At 43.3% G+C, this 15,935-nt stretch overlaps 2 long non-coding RNA genes across 2 annotated transcripts in view; both read right to left on the bottom strand.

Annotated features, from left to right (window-relative positions):
• LOC125537353 overlaps positions 1 to 14,577 on the bottom strand; it is a 26,893-nt gene extending 12,316 nt beyond the window's left edge. Inside the window, exons 1-2 of the long non-coding RNA XR_007295826.1 lie at positions 13,728 to 14,577; positions 13,421 to 13,518 (exon numbers count right to left, since the gene is read on the bottom strand). This is a non-coding gene — a long non-coding RNA (uncharacterized LOC125537353). The remainder of the gene's footprint in view (positions 1 to 13,420; positions 13,519 to 13,727) is intronic.
• LOC125537354 lies at positions 14,578 to 15,935 on the bottom strand. Its single transcript, XR_007295827.1, has 3 exons — positions 15,523 to 15,935; positions 14,760 to 14,823; positions 14,578 to 14,651 (listed from the first exon to the last, which is right to left on the bottom strand). It is a non-coding gene; the product is annotated as an uncharacterized LOC125537354 (long non-coding RNA).

Below are 15,935 nucleotides of genomic sequence, written 5' to 3'. Positions count from 1 at the left end.
AGCGGGTGGTCTTGCTGGACTTGTTTTACCATTGTCGAGGATGTCTTGTAGAACCGGGATACCGAGTCTGATCGGAATGTCTCGGGAGGAGGTCTATTCCTTCATTGACCGTGAGAGCTTGTCATGGGCTAAGTTGGGACACCCCTGCAGGGATTTGAACTTTCGAAAGCCGTACCCGCGGTTATGGGCAGATGGGAATTTGTTAACGTCTGGTTGTAGAAAACCTGAAGTTGACCTTAATTAAAATGCATCAACCGCGTGTGTTGCCGTGATGGTCTCTTTCCGGCGGAGTCCGGGAAGTGAACACGGTGTTGGAGTTATGCTTGACGTAGGTTGTTTTAGGATCACTTCTTGATCATACTTTTATCGACCGTGCTTTGCCTTCTCTTCTCGCTCTCATTTGCGTATGTTAGCCACCATATATGCTAGTCGCTTGCTGCAGCTCCACCTCTTACCTTTACCTTACCCATAAGCTTAAACAGTCTTGATCGCGAGGGTGCAAGATTGTCGAGTCCCCGTGACTCACAGATACTTCCAAATCCAGCTTGCAGGTGCCGATGAGTCTGTGCAGATGACGCAACCAAGCTCAGGAGGAGCTCGATGAAGATCTTGTCCTTTGTGTTGTTTGATTCTAGTTGATCAGTAGTGGAGCCCAGTTGGGGTCGATCGGGGGACCTTGTCGCATTTGGGGTTCTTCTTTTATTTTGGTTTCGTAGTCGGACCTTGATTGTATTTGGTTGATGCAATGCTTTATTCATGTAATTGTGTGAAGTGGCGATTGTAAGCCAACTATGTATCTTTTCCCTTATGTATTACATGGGTTGTGTGAAGATTACCTCACTTGCGACATTGCTTTCAATGCGGTTATGCCTCTAAGTCGTGCTTCGACACATGGGAGATATAGCCGCATCGAGGGCGTTACAGGCGCGCCCCACCCCCCTGGGCGTGGGCCCCTATCTTGTGGACGACTCAGAGACCCCCCTGACGTGAAATCGACGCCAAAAATTCCTATAAATATAGAAACCTCCAGAAAATAACGTAGATCGGAAGTTCCGCTGCCGCAAGCCTCTGTAGCCACGAGAAATCAATCTAGGCCCTCTCTGGCACCCTGTCAAAGGGGGGCAACATCACCGGAGGGCATGGAGGAGGATCCCGGAGGGGGCATCATCGTCATGAAGGCCAAGGACCAGAGGGAGAATCTCTCCCCATCTAGGGGGGAGGCCATGGAGGAGGAAGCACAAGGGGGAGAACCTCTCCTCTCTCTCTCTCTCTCTCTCGGTGGCGCCGGAGTGCCATCGGGAGGGAAATCATTGCTGCGGTGATCGTCTTCATCAACATCACCATCCTCATCTCTTTTACGCAGTCCATTCTCCTGCACCCCGCTATAATCCCTACTTGAACATGGTGCTTTATGCCACATATTATGATCCAATGATGTGTTGCCATCCTATGATGTTTTGAGTAGATATCCTTTGTCTTTGGATTGATTGATGATCTAGATTGGTATAAATTGTATGTTTTATTTTGATGCTGTCCTATTGTGCCCTCCGTGTCCCCCGAGCGTGACGGATTCCCGTTGTAGGGTGTTGCAATACATTCATGATTCGCTTATAGTGGGTTGCTTGAGTGACAGAAGCATAAACCCGAGTAAGGGGATTGTTGCGTATGGGATAAAGGGGACTTGATGCTTTAATTCTATGGTTGGGTTTTACCGTAATGATCTTTAGTAGTTGAGGATGCCGACTATCGATCTTGTTAACAATTGCCTAAGACAATTCCGCACACTGACCCACCATTATTCCACACTCGCTATTTATAATATTTAGTAATATATTCTAACTTTATGATAACGGCACCTACTTTTATGTTTTAGCTCTCCAATATCATGCAAAGTTATCCTCTTCATACCCACAACATAGTTATATTTCTCGTTTCTAGTTGGATGCAAACGTTCGGTGTACGTAGAGTCGTATCAGTGGCAGATAGGGCTTGAGAGAATATTGATATTCTCTTTAGCTCCTTGTGGATTTGACACTCCATACTTATCACTTCCACCTTTGGGAATTGCTATGATGATTCCCTGCACTTGGGGATTATCAGGAGGCGGCGCTGCAAGAAGAGTGGTAGCCGGCAAGGAGGCGGCGCTGCAAGAAGAAGGGTCACCGGTGAGGAGGCTGAGCTGCCAGTAAGCAGCAGTGAAGGTTCGAACTTGGAAACCAAGGAGGAACAGTGGAAATGTGGCTTCTGGTAGGTGGGAGGGGGCGGGAAGATAGATATTTCCGTGGTGGCAAAAAAAATTTGCTCGGTGCCGCGAGAAACTGGCGCGCAAATGTGGTTCAAGCGGGGGCGGTGGACTGTAGACGACGAAGCTTCCTACGTAAGCCAGACAAGACGGTGCGCCAAGATATTTTATATCGCATCCCACACGATTCTTTCTAGTAAACTGTTTGTGGTATACATGATTTTTTCATTATGTTTTGAAAGAAAAAATGGTGTTACAAAGGGAAAGGATGGTGTTTGAATTGCTAGAACATTTATGTACAGTGAACATGCAACTAGTACATGAGTGTCGTGTTTAAATTTGGAACTATTCCGGGTTCGTTTGGCATTTTTATGCATTAATTGAGTTTCTGGGCATTTAATATGCATAATTCAAATTTGAACTACAAGCGCATGCTCCAATGCACCAAAGTTTGCTGAAAATCACATGTGTGTCTTTGGGTGAATGTATAGGTCCCATGCAAGAAATGGGAATAAAATTCAAACATCTGGGTGTTGTGTCTTGGCCGGAATGATTGAGAAACTTAGTTTTTTAATTCTTGTAAATCCAAAACACGGCTGAAAATCATGAAATTTGGCATGGTGTCATGACATGGCACCAACATGCTGTAGTAAATTTTTGGATGAATTGGGACAAGCTTTGGTGTAAGCTTCTTGCAAACCGGAGCTTCCCACAAGAAGGCTCCTGGTTCCGAGAGGGAACGTGTCACCTCCGTGTGCGAAACTATATACGTACACAGCCTTCTCCCGCCTTAATTTTTTTACACAGGAAGATTAGACCAAATAGAAGTATCGTGCTAAATTTTGAAATTATTCCATGTTCATTTGGCCATTTTATACATTAATTGAGTTTCTGCGCATTTAATGTGTATAATTCAATTTTGAACTACAAGCACGTGCTCCAGTGCACCAAAGTTGTTTGAAAAATTACATGTGTGTCCTGGGGTGAATTTCTAGGTCCCATGCAAGCGATGGGAGTGAAATTCAAACATCCGGGCGTCGTGGATCAGCCGGAAAGATTGAGAAACTTGGTTTTTTAATTCCTTTAATTCCAAAACACATCTGAAAATCATGAAACATGGCATGGTGTCATGACATGGCACCAACATGCTGCGCTAAGTTTTTTTGGCCGAATTGGGACAAGCTTTGGTGTAGGCTTCTTGCAAACCGGAGCTTCCCTCCAGAAGGCTCGTGTTTCCGAGAGGAAACGTGTCACCTCCGTGTGCTAAACGACATACGTACACAACTTTCTACCGCCTTAATTTTTTCACACAGCCAGATTAGACAAAATAGAAGTATCGTGCTAAATTTTGGAATTATTCCGGGTTCGTTTGGCCTTTTTATACATTAATTGAGTTTCTAAGCATTTAATGTGCATAATTCAAATTTGAACTACAAGCACAGGCTCCGGTGCACCAAAGTTGTTTGAAAAATCACATGTGTGTCCTTGGGTGAATTTCTAGGTCGCACACAAGAGATGGGACTGAAATTCAAATATCTGGGTGTCGTGGCTCGGCCGGAAAGATTGAGAAACTTGGTTTTTTAATTCCTGTAATTCTAAAACACGCCTGAAAATCATGAAACTTGGCATGGTGTCATGACATGGCACGAACATGCTGCGGTAATGTTTTGGCCGAATTGGGACAAGCTTTGGTGTAAGCTTCTTGCAAACCAGAGCTTCCCTCAAGAAGGCTCGTGGTTCCGAGAGGGAACGTGCCACCTCCGTGTGCGAAACGACATACGTACATTCTCTTCTCCCACCTTAATTTTTTTACACAGCCAGATTAGACCAAATAGAAGTACCGTGCTAAATTTTGGAATTATTATGGGCTCGTTTCACCTTTTTAAACATTAATTGAGTTTCTGGGCATTTAATGTGCATAATTCAAATTTGAACTACAAGCACAGGCTGAAGTGCACCAAAGTTGTTTGAAAAATCACATGTGTGTCCTTGGGTGAATTTCTAGGTCCCATGCAAGAGATTGGAGTGAAACTCAAACATCTGGCGTCGTGGCTCGACCGGAAAGGTTGAGAAACTTGGTTTTTTAATTCATGTACTTCCACAACACGCCTGAAAATCATGAAACTTGGCATGGTGTCATGACATGGCACCAACATGTTGCGGTAATTTTTTTGGCCGAATTGGGACAAGCTTTGGTGTAAGCTTCTTGCAAGCCGGAGCTTTCCTCAAGAAGGCTCGTGGTTACAAGAGGGAACGTGCCACCTCCGTCTGCGAAACAACATACGTACACTGCCTTCTCCCGCTTTATTTTTTACACAGCCAGACTAGACCAAATAGAAGTTACCGTGCTAAATTTTGTAATTATTCCGGGCTCGTTTCGCCTTTTTATACATTAATTGAGTTTATGGGCATTTAATGTGCATAATTCAAATTTGAACTACAAGCACAGGCTCCAGTGCACCAAAGTTGTTTGAAAAATCACATGTGTGTCCTTGGGTGAATTTCTAGGTCCCAAGCAAGAGATTGGAGTGAAATTCAAACATCTGGCGTCGTGGCTCGGCCTGAAATATTGAGAAACTTTGTTTTTTAATTCCTATACTTTCAAAACACGCCTGAAATCATGAAACTTCGCATGGTGTCATGACATGGCACCAACATGCTGCGGTAATTTTTTTGGCTGAATTGGGACAAGCTTTGGTGTAAGCTTCTTGCAAACCAGAGCTTCCCTCAAGAAGGCTCGTGGTTCCGAGAGGGAACGTGTCACCTCCATGTGCGAAACGAAATACGTACACAGCCTTCTCCCGCCTTAATTTTTTTACACAGGAAGATTAGACCAAATAGAAGTATCATGCTAAATTTTGGAATTATTCCATATTCGTTTGGCCTTTTTTATACATTAATTGAGTTTCTACGCATTTAATGTGTATAATTCAAATTTGAACTACAAGCACGTTCTCCAGTGCACCAAAGTTGTTTGAAAAATCACATGTGTGTCCTGGGGTGAATTTCTAGGTCCCATTCAAGAGATGGGAGTGAAATTCAAACACCCGGGCGTCGTGGCTTGGCCGGAAAGATTGAGAAACTTGGTTTTTTTAATTCCTGTAATTCCAAAACACATCTGAAAATCATGAAACTTGGCATGGTCTCATGAAATGGCACCAACATGCTGCGGTAAGTTTTTTGGCCGAATTGGGACAAGCTTTGGTGTAGGCTTCATGAAAACCGCAGCTTCCCTCAAGAAGGCTCGTGTTTCTAAGAGGAAACGTGTCACCTCCGTGTGCTAAACGACATACGTACACTGCCTTCTCCCGCCTTAATTTTTTTACACAGCCAGATTAGACAAAATAGAAGTATCGTGCTAAATTTTGGAATTATTCCGGGTTCGTTTGGCCTTTTTTATACATTAATTGAGTTTCTGAGCATTTAATGTGCATAATTCAAATTTGAACTACAAGCACAGGCTCGAGTGCACCAAAGTTGTTTGAAAAATCACATGTGTCTCCTTGGGTTAATTTCTAGGTCGCATGGAAGACATGGGACTGAAATTCAAACATCTGGGCGTCGTGGCTCGGCCGAAAAGATTGAGAAACTTGGTTTTTTTAATTCCTAACCTTTCAAAACACGCCTGAAAATCATGAAACTTGGCATGGTGTCATGACATGGCATCAACATGCTGCGATAATTTTTTTGGCCGAATTGGGACAACCTTTGGTGTAAGCTTCTTGCAAACCGGAGATTCCCTCAAGAAGGCTCGTGGTTTCGAGAGGGAACGTGCCACCAACGTGTGTGAAATGACATATGTACACCGCCTTCTCCCGCCTTAGTTTTTTTACACAGCCAGATTAGACCAAATATAAGTACCATGCTAATTTTGGAATTATTTCGGGCTTGTTTCGCCTTTTTATACATTAATTGAGTTTCTGGGCATTTAATGTGCATAGTTCAAATTTGAACTACAAGCAAAGGCTCCAGTGCACCAAAGTTGTTTGAAAAATCACATGTGTGTCCTTGGGCGAATTTCTATGTCCCATGCAAGAGATTGGAGTGAAATTCAAATATCTGGCGTCGTGGCTCGGCTGGAAAGATTGAGAAACTTGGTTTTTTAATTCATGTACTTCCAAAACACGCCTGAAAATCATGAAACTTGGCATGGTGTCATGACATGGCACCAACATGCTACGGTAATTTTTTTGGCCGAATTGGGACAAGCTTTGGTGTAAGTTTCTTGCAAACCAGAGCTTCCCTCAAGAAGGCTCGTGGTTCCGAGAGGAAACGTGCCACCTCCGTGTGCGAAACGACATACGTACACTGCCTTCTCCCGCCTTAATTTTTTTACACAGCCAGATTAGACCAAATATAATTACCGTGCTAATTATGGAATTATTCCGGGCTCATTTCGCCTTTTTATACATTAATTGAGTTTCTGGGCATTTAATGTGTATAATTCAAATTTGCACTACAAGCACAGGCTCCAGTGCACCAAAGTTGTTGGAAAAATCACATGTGTGTCCTTGGGTGAATTTCTATGTCCCATGCAAGATATTGGAGTGAAATTCAAATATCTGGCGTCGTGGCTCGGACGGAAAGATTGAGAAACTTGGTTTTTAATTCCTGTACTTCCAAAACACGCCTGAAAATCATGAAACTTGGCATGGTGTCATGACATGGCACCAAATGTTGCGGTAATTTTTTTGGCCGAATTGGGACAAGCTTTGGTGTAAGCTTCTTGCAAACCGGAGCTTCCCTCAAGAAGGCTCGTGGTACCGAGAGGGAACATGCCACCTCCGTGTGCGAAACGACATACGTACACTGCCTTCTCCCACCTTAATTTTTTTACATAGCAAGATTAGACCAAATAGAAGTACCGTGCTAATTTTTGGAATTATTCCGGGCTCGTTTCGCCTTTTTATACATTAATTGTGTTTCTAGGCTTTTAATGTGCATAATTCAAATTTGAACTGCAAGCAGATGCTTCAGTGCACCAAAGTTGTTTGAAATATCACATGTGTGTCCTTGGGTGAATTTCTAGGTCCCATGCAAGAGATGGGAGTGAAATTCAAACATCTGGGCGTCATGGCTCGACCGGAAAGATTGAGAAACTTGTTTTTTAATTCCTGTAATTCCAAAACACGCCTGAAAATCGTGAAACTTGCCATGGTGTCATGACATGGCACCAACATACTGCGGTAATGTTTTTGGCCCAATTGGGACAAGTATTGGTGTAAGCTTCTTGCAAACCGGAGCTTCCCTCAAGAAGGCTCGTGGTTCCGAGAGGGAACGTGTCACCTCCGTGTGCGTAACGACATACATACACTACCTTCTCCCGCCTTAATTTTTTTACACAGGAAGATTAGACCAAATAGAAGTATCGTGCTAAATTTTGGAATTATTCCATGTTTGTTTGGCCTTTTTTATACATTAATTCAGTTTCTGTGTATTTAATATGTATAATTCAAATTTGAACTATAAGCACGTTCTCCAGTGCACCAAAATTGTTTGAAAAATCACATGTGTGTCCTGGGATGAATTTCTAGATCCCATTCAAGAGATGGGAGTGAAATTCAAAAATCTGGGCGTCGTGGCTCGGCCGGAAAGATTGAGAAACTTGGTTTTTTAATTCCTGTAATTCCAAAACACATCTGAAAATCATGAAACTTGGCATGTTCTCATGACATGGCACCAACATGTTGCCGTAAGTTTTTTGGCCTAATTGGGACAAGCTTTGGTGTAGGCTTCCTGCAAACCGGAGCTTCCCTCAAGAAGGCTCGTGGTTTCGAGAGGAAACGTGTCACCTCTGTGTGCGAAACGACATACGTACACTGCCTTATCCTGTCTTAATTTTTTTACACAACCATATTAGACAAAATAGAAGTATCGTGCTAAAATTTTGAATTATTCCGGGTTCGTTTGGCCTTTTTATACATTAATTGAGTTTTTGAGCATTTAATGTGCATAATTCAAATTTGAACTACAAGCACAGGCTCGAATGCACCAAAGTTGTTTGAAAAATCACATGTGTTTCCTTGGGTGAATTTCTAGGTCGCATGCAAGAGATGGGACTGAAATTCAAACATCTGGGCGTCGTGGCTCGGCTGGAAAGATTGAGAAAGTTGGTTTTTTAATTCCTGTAATTACAAAACACGCCTGAAAATCATGAAACTTGGCATGGTGTCATGACATGGCACGAACAAACTGCGATAATGTTTTTGGCCGAATTGGGACAAGCTTTGGTGTAAACTTCTTTCAAACTGGAGCTTCCCTCAAGAAGGCTCGTGGTTCCAAGAGGGAACGTGTCATATCCGTGCGCGAAACGACATACATACACTGCCTTCTCCCGACTTAATTTTTTTACACAGCCAGATTAGACCAAATAGAAGTACCCTGCTAAATTTTGGAATTATTTCGGGCTTGTTTTGCCTTTTTATATATTAATTGAGTTTCTGGGCATTTAATGTGCATAATTCAAATTTAAACTACAAGCACAGGCTCTAGTGCACCAAAGCTGTTTGAAAAATCATGTGTGTGTCCTTGGGTGAATTTCTAGGTCCCATACAAGAGATTGGAGTGAAATTCAAACATCTGGCGTCGTTGCTCGGCCGGAGAGATTGAGAAACTTGGTTTTTTAATTCCTGTACTTCCAAAACACGCCTGAAAATCATGAAACTTGGCATGGTGTCATGACATGGCACCAACATGTTGCGGTAATTTTTTTGGCCGAATTGGGACAAGCTTTGGTGTAAGCTTCTTGCAAACCGGAGCTTCCCTCAAGAAGGCTCGTGGTTCTGAGAGGGAACGTGCCACCTCCGTGTGCGAAACGATATACGTACACTGCCTTCTCCCGCCTTAATTTTTTTTACACAGCCAGATTAGACCAAATAGAAGTACCGTGCTAAATTTTGGAATTATTCTGGGCTCGTTTCGCCTTTTTTATACATTAATTGAGTTTCTGGGGCTTTTAATGTGCATAATTCAAATTTGAACTGTAAGCACATGCTTCTGTGCTCCAAAATTGTTTGAAAAATCACATGTGTGTCCTTGGGTGAATTTCTAGGTCCCATGCAAGAGATGGAAGTGAAATTCAAACATCTGGGCGTCGTGGCTTGACCGGAAAGATTGAGAAACTTGATTTTTTAATTCATGTAATTCTAAAACACGCCTAAAAATCATGAAACTTGGCATGGTGTCATGACATGGCACCAACATTCTGCGGTAATTTTTCTGGCCGAATTGGGACAAGCTCTAGTGTAAGCTTCTTGCAAACCGAAGCTTTCCTCAAGAAGGCTCGTGGTTTCAAGAGGGAACGTGTCACCTCCGTGTGTGAAACGATATACGTACACTGCCTTCTCCCGCCTTAAATTTTTTATACAGCCAGATTAGACCAAATAGAAGTACCGTGCTAAATTTTGGAATTATTCTGGGGTCGTTTGACCTTTTTATATATTAATTGAGTTTCTGCACATTTAATGTGCATAATTCAAATTTAAACTACAAGCACATGCTCTAGTGCACCAAAGTTGTTTGAAAAATCACATGTGTGTCTTTGGGTGAATTTCTAGGTCCCATGCAAGAGATGGGAGTGAAATTCAAACATCTGGGTGTCGTGGCTCGGCCGAAAAGATTGAGAAACTTGGTTTTTTAATTCTTGTAATTCCAAAACATGGCTGAAAATCATGAAACTTGACATGGTCTCATGACATGGCACCAACATGTTGTGGTAATTTTTATGTCTGATTTGCGAAGGCGCACACATTAACAATCAACAAAGTAATTTTGGAACAAGTGTTGTCACGTTACAAATCAAAAACGCAACTATTATTAAAACTGTGGGCGTTCGACTTACCAATTACGTGCGGCCACGCGTCCCCTTTTTATTGGCTAGGAGGTGCCGTGCAGGGTAGCTATTTGAGTACGGGAGGCGTGCGATCAGACCCCTGCGCGTGCTCATCAGGAGGAGAGCCCTTTTGGCCGCTACCCATCGCGCACCTCCCTCCAACGTCTCCATTAATGGCGCCCGAGCACCTGTTCTACAGTGTGGGTATATGTCTCACTGAACTGAGATTTAAAAGAGAAAAATGAAAATCTGAAAAGAAAGTTTTGCACGGATCTTGATGTAAGATCTGATGGACCTATATAGCATCGACTGTGACTTATAGCAAGCATGATGAATATAAGGACAATGAAATTGGATAATGATTGTCTTACATATTTATAAAATAATTAAAAAAAAGCCACATGCAGCAACGCCCGATATACACAAGGGCAAAAGAAAAAGGAAGCCATAGCAGGAACTAGTCTCCACGGCGGGCGGCGACGAGCTCTTTCCTGTCCTCAAGATGCTGGTTGAGAGCATCCACGGAATCCTCCACCAACCTTCTGCGCTTGATGCGCAGCATGACATTCTCGTCCATAAGTTTCTCGACGATGACGCCGGTCCTCTTCAACAAGGCAGTGGTCTACTCCTGCTGCTCCGCACTTTCGACGATCTTCACCCTCAGCAGGTCGCGCTCGGTCCGGAACTTCGCATTACTTTCATTTAGTTGCCGGATGACGTCGGTAGACTGTTCAAACGAGGCTTGCAGGTCATCCTGCAACCTCGTCCACCTGGAGATCTAATCCATCTGCCTAAGGACGAGGGCACGCATGCGCCTGTCCGCGAGGCAATTTCCCAGGCCGCTACGGCGTGGGAGGACATCTCTGCTGCATTCGCGGCACGGCGGGACATCTCTTCTGCTTCCGCGACGCGGCCGAACCAGTCTGCTGCATCGACGACGCAGCGGGTCCTTCGTGCTGCTTCGGCGGCGCGACGGGACCTCTCTGCTACTACGACCGTGCGGCGAGACATGTTGGCTGCTTTCGCGGTGAGGCGGGACATCTCTCGTGCTCCTGCTTCCAGGCTTGCCTCTCCCTGGTGGCAATCTCTCAACCCAGAATTCACATTGGCAATGGCGGACGCAAGGAAAAGATGATGAATGACTTGTTTGTCTTTTTGTGGATGAGAAGTTGAGAAAGAATGTGCAGTCATCTTGGAGTAGTAGTATTTATAACCGCGTAGTAATACGCTCCTAAGTGGAAAATCGTTTAGATTTTGATTGGTGTGAACAGATTTGCAATTTGAAATGTGACAGAACGCATGCTCAAAATTTACTGACGTTTATAAGTGCAACACTATTTCCGAAAGGCGTAACGTTTATAAGTGCAGCACTATTTTCGAAAGGCGTAACGTGGGCACGTACACCTTCTCGGCCGCGTACGTGGCGTTTGCACCATAGGGTGCACCGCAATAGGCAATGTTAGCACCATCGCGCACGGTTCTTTTAATTAGAATGTGTGTATCCGTCTAGTGCACACACGTTGATTTATCTAACTGTTTCAATTTATTATGCCTAATCGCAAACAGTTCATCCATGTGAAGTGTATGCAATCAATCCAATACACGTTGATCTGGCTGACCCGTTTATGTCCTGTTGACTAATCGCAAACAGTTAATCCTTTTAAGCGTATGCCCTCAATCAGACACATCTTCATCTGGCTGACCGTTTCTTTTGTGTTGCCTAATCACAAACAGTTCATCCTTCTGAGTGTATGCCCTGAATCACACACGCCTTCATCTGGCCGCCTGTTTCTTTTGTTCCTCCTCATCACAAACAGTTAATTAAACTGAACCGTATGCCCTTCATCGCACATGTAGCTAAAACCTGAGCCGTGTTTGATGCATCCATCATCGCAAACATTTTATACCTTTCTGACGGTTTTCATACAGCACCATTTGCGATTATTGCATCGCACACAGTTTCTCTAAGGGTCTCTGATCGTAGTGTCGCGTTAGCAGCATCCTACAATAATGACCAAACAACAAAGCCTTTAGTCCCAAACAAGTTTGTGTTAACTATAGAATCTTGAAAAAAGAAATAGTGGGCAGATTAGATATAATAAGATTTAAAATAGAAAATAAATGATGAATAGCAAATGACCATTTTTAATCAAGCGCTAGAAGTCGTTGCACACTTAAAAAATAAGCTAATTTCACATCAGCTCCGTCTTGATTCAGTGCCACTTTAGAATTAGAGCAAATTTAGAGAGGCAGATCACATTCTTTGTTTATCTAATGCCAACTTTAATCATACACAATGAATCTACAAAGTTGACTTGTCCAACAAATTTCTGAATTTAATTAGTGTGACTACTTGTTGGAAAGAAATCATCATCATATGACAAAACTAATACCGAAAATATGTTCCCATCACATCACACAACCAAGATGTGCAGTCAAGCATGAGGTTTCAATGAAATGTATGAACAAAGGATTACAGTCGGTTGGGTGGGTTGTGGTCACGTGTGATGAGGACAGTGAGCCCGACAGCGTAAATGCCGTCAGTTACCTGCTCCTCCGTGGATGCTGACCGAAACACACTGGAGCCCGACTTGCTGGAGATGAGCAACAAGATACCCATCTGGTCATCGGTTGACTCCCTAACAGAAGGGAGCCCATAAATAGGAGGTAAAAAAGAAATAAAACAGAGTGCGAGTCCCCAAGAACCACATAACGACCAGTTCAAAAAAGGGAAAGATCCACAAATCGATTCTCACCTGATAGGTTGTCAGTGTATAGCACCTGAAAGTACTGTCGGGAGATAGAAAAGGAGTAAGGGCACAACAGAATAAAATATCATGTCATGATGAGTAAAAGGTGTATGTTTGAACATACTCCCTCCGTTCCGATTTACTTGTCGTGGTTTTAGTTCAAATTTGAACTAAAACCACGACAAGTAAATCGGAACGGAGGGAGTACCATCCTATGGCCTTGTTTGGCAAATATCTTGGCATTCCCTGAAGAAAAGGTTGGCTAGTAGCACAAGTTTAGGTCCTACTTTTCAGTACAATCAGTTCAGTTCGATAATCTCATTTGACGTCGTAGTGTTTTGTTCTCTAATTACACGCCCGCCCTGAAATACACCAAATAACTTGATTTGAGATATGGCCGACAATGTTTTTCTCATTGTTCAGTACCATGCGCATATCCTTTTCTTAAATGCATAAACATGTTTTTTTAACATTAGGCCAATCACCAAATAACATGCACACTTTTTAATTCAATGTTGGATTGGATGCAAATGTAGCAACAACCTTTTCTATTATGAACCAATTGTAAAGAAAAAGGACAGCCAAAAATCAATTTACCCGCACTTTACCAAATTTGGCAAAATACTCTTTGAAGTCCTCCCTTAAAACTATTTCTTTATGAAGCTTGTATGAAGAAGAATCTACATGATTCTATTCTGCAAGAGATACCACTCATAAGAGAAATAAAATAAAATAGGAACTTTAGAGGTCATCAGGAAGGACATAAGAAAATAATGACTACCATGCAGCAAAAATAGCATCAAGACCAGGTGCGAGTTCACACACCCTTATGATGATCTGGTATTGTTCCTAGGGCTGAAATTAGGGGGGAAATTGCAGTAACATTAAACCTGAGCATGCTTACCAATGAGGCGTTGATACAAACTGGATTCTGTCCTGGGCATCTCACTCTTCCAATAAGAAACGTAAAACCAACCTAGAATAGCATATCCACATAGTCAGGGTAAGACCGGAATCCAAATGCAAGAGGATCAGCACATGACTTAATGCCCAAAAACAAACATGTCATCGTTTTGTTGTTAGTACCAACTACGTACAGATTATTATACAAGATTTCCATTGCCCTGAATATTAGTACAAGAGACGAAAAGGAAACCTATAAACTAAGATTTCCAAAATAAACATAAGAAGCTAGTACTATGCATCATATCCCACAATTAATTTATGATGCTAGCGAAGTTGTACCAAGAGCCCAAAAGGAAACCTATAGTATTAAGTGCAGACTTCATCTGAATAGCCTTGCTTGTTCAGTGTTCCTGGTTATTGTGCAGACTTTAATCCTAATTTAACCGACCTCATTCGGGTCTCAAATCAAATGCACCACAGCTCAAAGAGCCGCAAATCTAAAGATATACTAAAGAGCCGCAGCTTTCTTTGCTTCAGCCTTCCGCCCTAAAATATCAAGCGCCCATTCAACCTGCAGGTTGCAGTTTCAAGTAATTACAAGGCAAAACAAGCACAAGAAAGTAGCTTGAACCCTGCAAGCCAATTGTTTTCCTCACTTCTGAACCCACACTATGTTGGAAAATGTTCCGCATCACGAGTGCAGACGTATCAAACGGACCAGTCCAAATTCTAAGAATCAACAAATTCAGTTTTTCATTGCTCCCCACAAACTATACTACCTTAATACCGACGGGGTTGCATAAAGTAAGAAACATAGAGACAAGAAAACAATTTGCAGTGTCAATAGCTCTCGCCTTTGAGGTTGCCGTCAACACCTTTGTTATCCACGAGATCCTCCTTCGGTGTTCCGCTGCTTCAAGCTCTGAAAACAACACGACGCCACAACACACAGAGGAAACACAACTTTAAACGGTCTCCATAAATACCATAATCGATCCGACAACGCAAGAAAGATTCAAAACCCACTCACTGTGTCATGGTCGACCAGGAGTCCAGGAAGGCTTCCTTGAGCTGGCTTTGGCGCATGAGCGAATCTTGAACCGGAGAAATACCAGAAGAAACAGATATATCAGAATATAATAAATAGACGCGGCTTGCGGAATTTGTCTGTTGGAGTGAGAACATAACTTAAAATTGCAGTCTCACTTACAGATAATTGCATGGCATGGTCAGACTATAACTAATCATCGACACATTCTCAGGTGTTGCCTCTTTATTTATATATCTGTATATATATAAATGCGAGCATACATAAACTGACGCACAATCATATCCCTTGACCAGACGCATTGCTGCTGTCCTAGGATCATCTGGTGTTGTCTTTGTTTCTAGTCTCGCCACTTTCTTCTGTTTGTGTGGTGTGGTTACCCTCGCAATCACACATCCATAACTTTTCGGAAAGATCAGAATGAGAGTACCATTGCCAAGAGAAAATAGATCAAACGCCATAATCTTCGACTACCACAATTCATTTTGGGATACCACAATCATACATACATGAAGATGGCAAAGTTAGAAACATCAATCTAATCAAGTTTCAAGTGGCAAGATTGATTTTAATTTTCTGAAAGAACTTGAGATGACTTCTCTGAACTCTACTTGATCATCTACATCCATATATCAGGGACTCTCACAAAGCACATACGCAAAAGAGCAATGGCAGCGAGGCAATATATGCTTGCTGACATTAATGCAGACACATAACCTAGAGAGGATGCGGCGGACGGTAGTACCTGAACAATATGGGAACCATAGTCGAGAGGCTGCGCCAAGATGGCGCGCTCCAGGGCCTGGATATGGAGTTTGTAGCCGGCGGCCCCTTCCTCTTCCTCTTCCGAGGAGTCGGAGCCCTTCTTCAGCGCCTCCTCCAGCGATGTCCGCGGGCGGCGCATGGAGAGCAGGCGGCGTGCTTGGGCCGGCGGCACCTGGAGGGCTGGTGCCGTCACGGAGGAGCGGCTGTAGGCGAGGACCGGAGGAGGTGGGGAATGGGGTGCACAGTGCGAGAGGTCGGCGGCAGACACGTCTCGGCGCAGCGTGCATCCTGCTGTCCCTCGTCTCTTCCCTTGTGCGGCGGCTAGGGTTTGCGGAGGGAGAGCAGCCTCGTTCGTCCAATTTTTGTTTGTGCGAGGGGGCTTCGCTCCCTGGT

The sequence above is a fragment of the Triticum urartu genome, chromosome 2 (assembly GCF_003073215.2).
Source record: "Triticum urartu cultivar G1812 chromosome 2, Tu2.1, whole genome shotgun sequence".
Classification (NCBI taxonomy): domain Eukaryota; kingdom Viridiplantae; phylum Streptophyta; class Magnoliopsida; order Poales; family Poaceae; genus Triticum; species Triticum urartu.
This window is presented reverse-complemented; position numbering and strand designations above follow the sequence as displayed.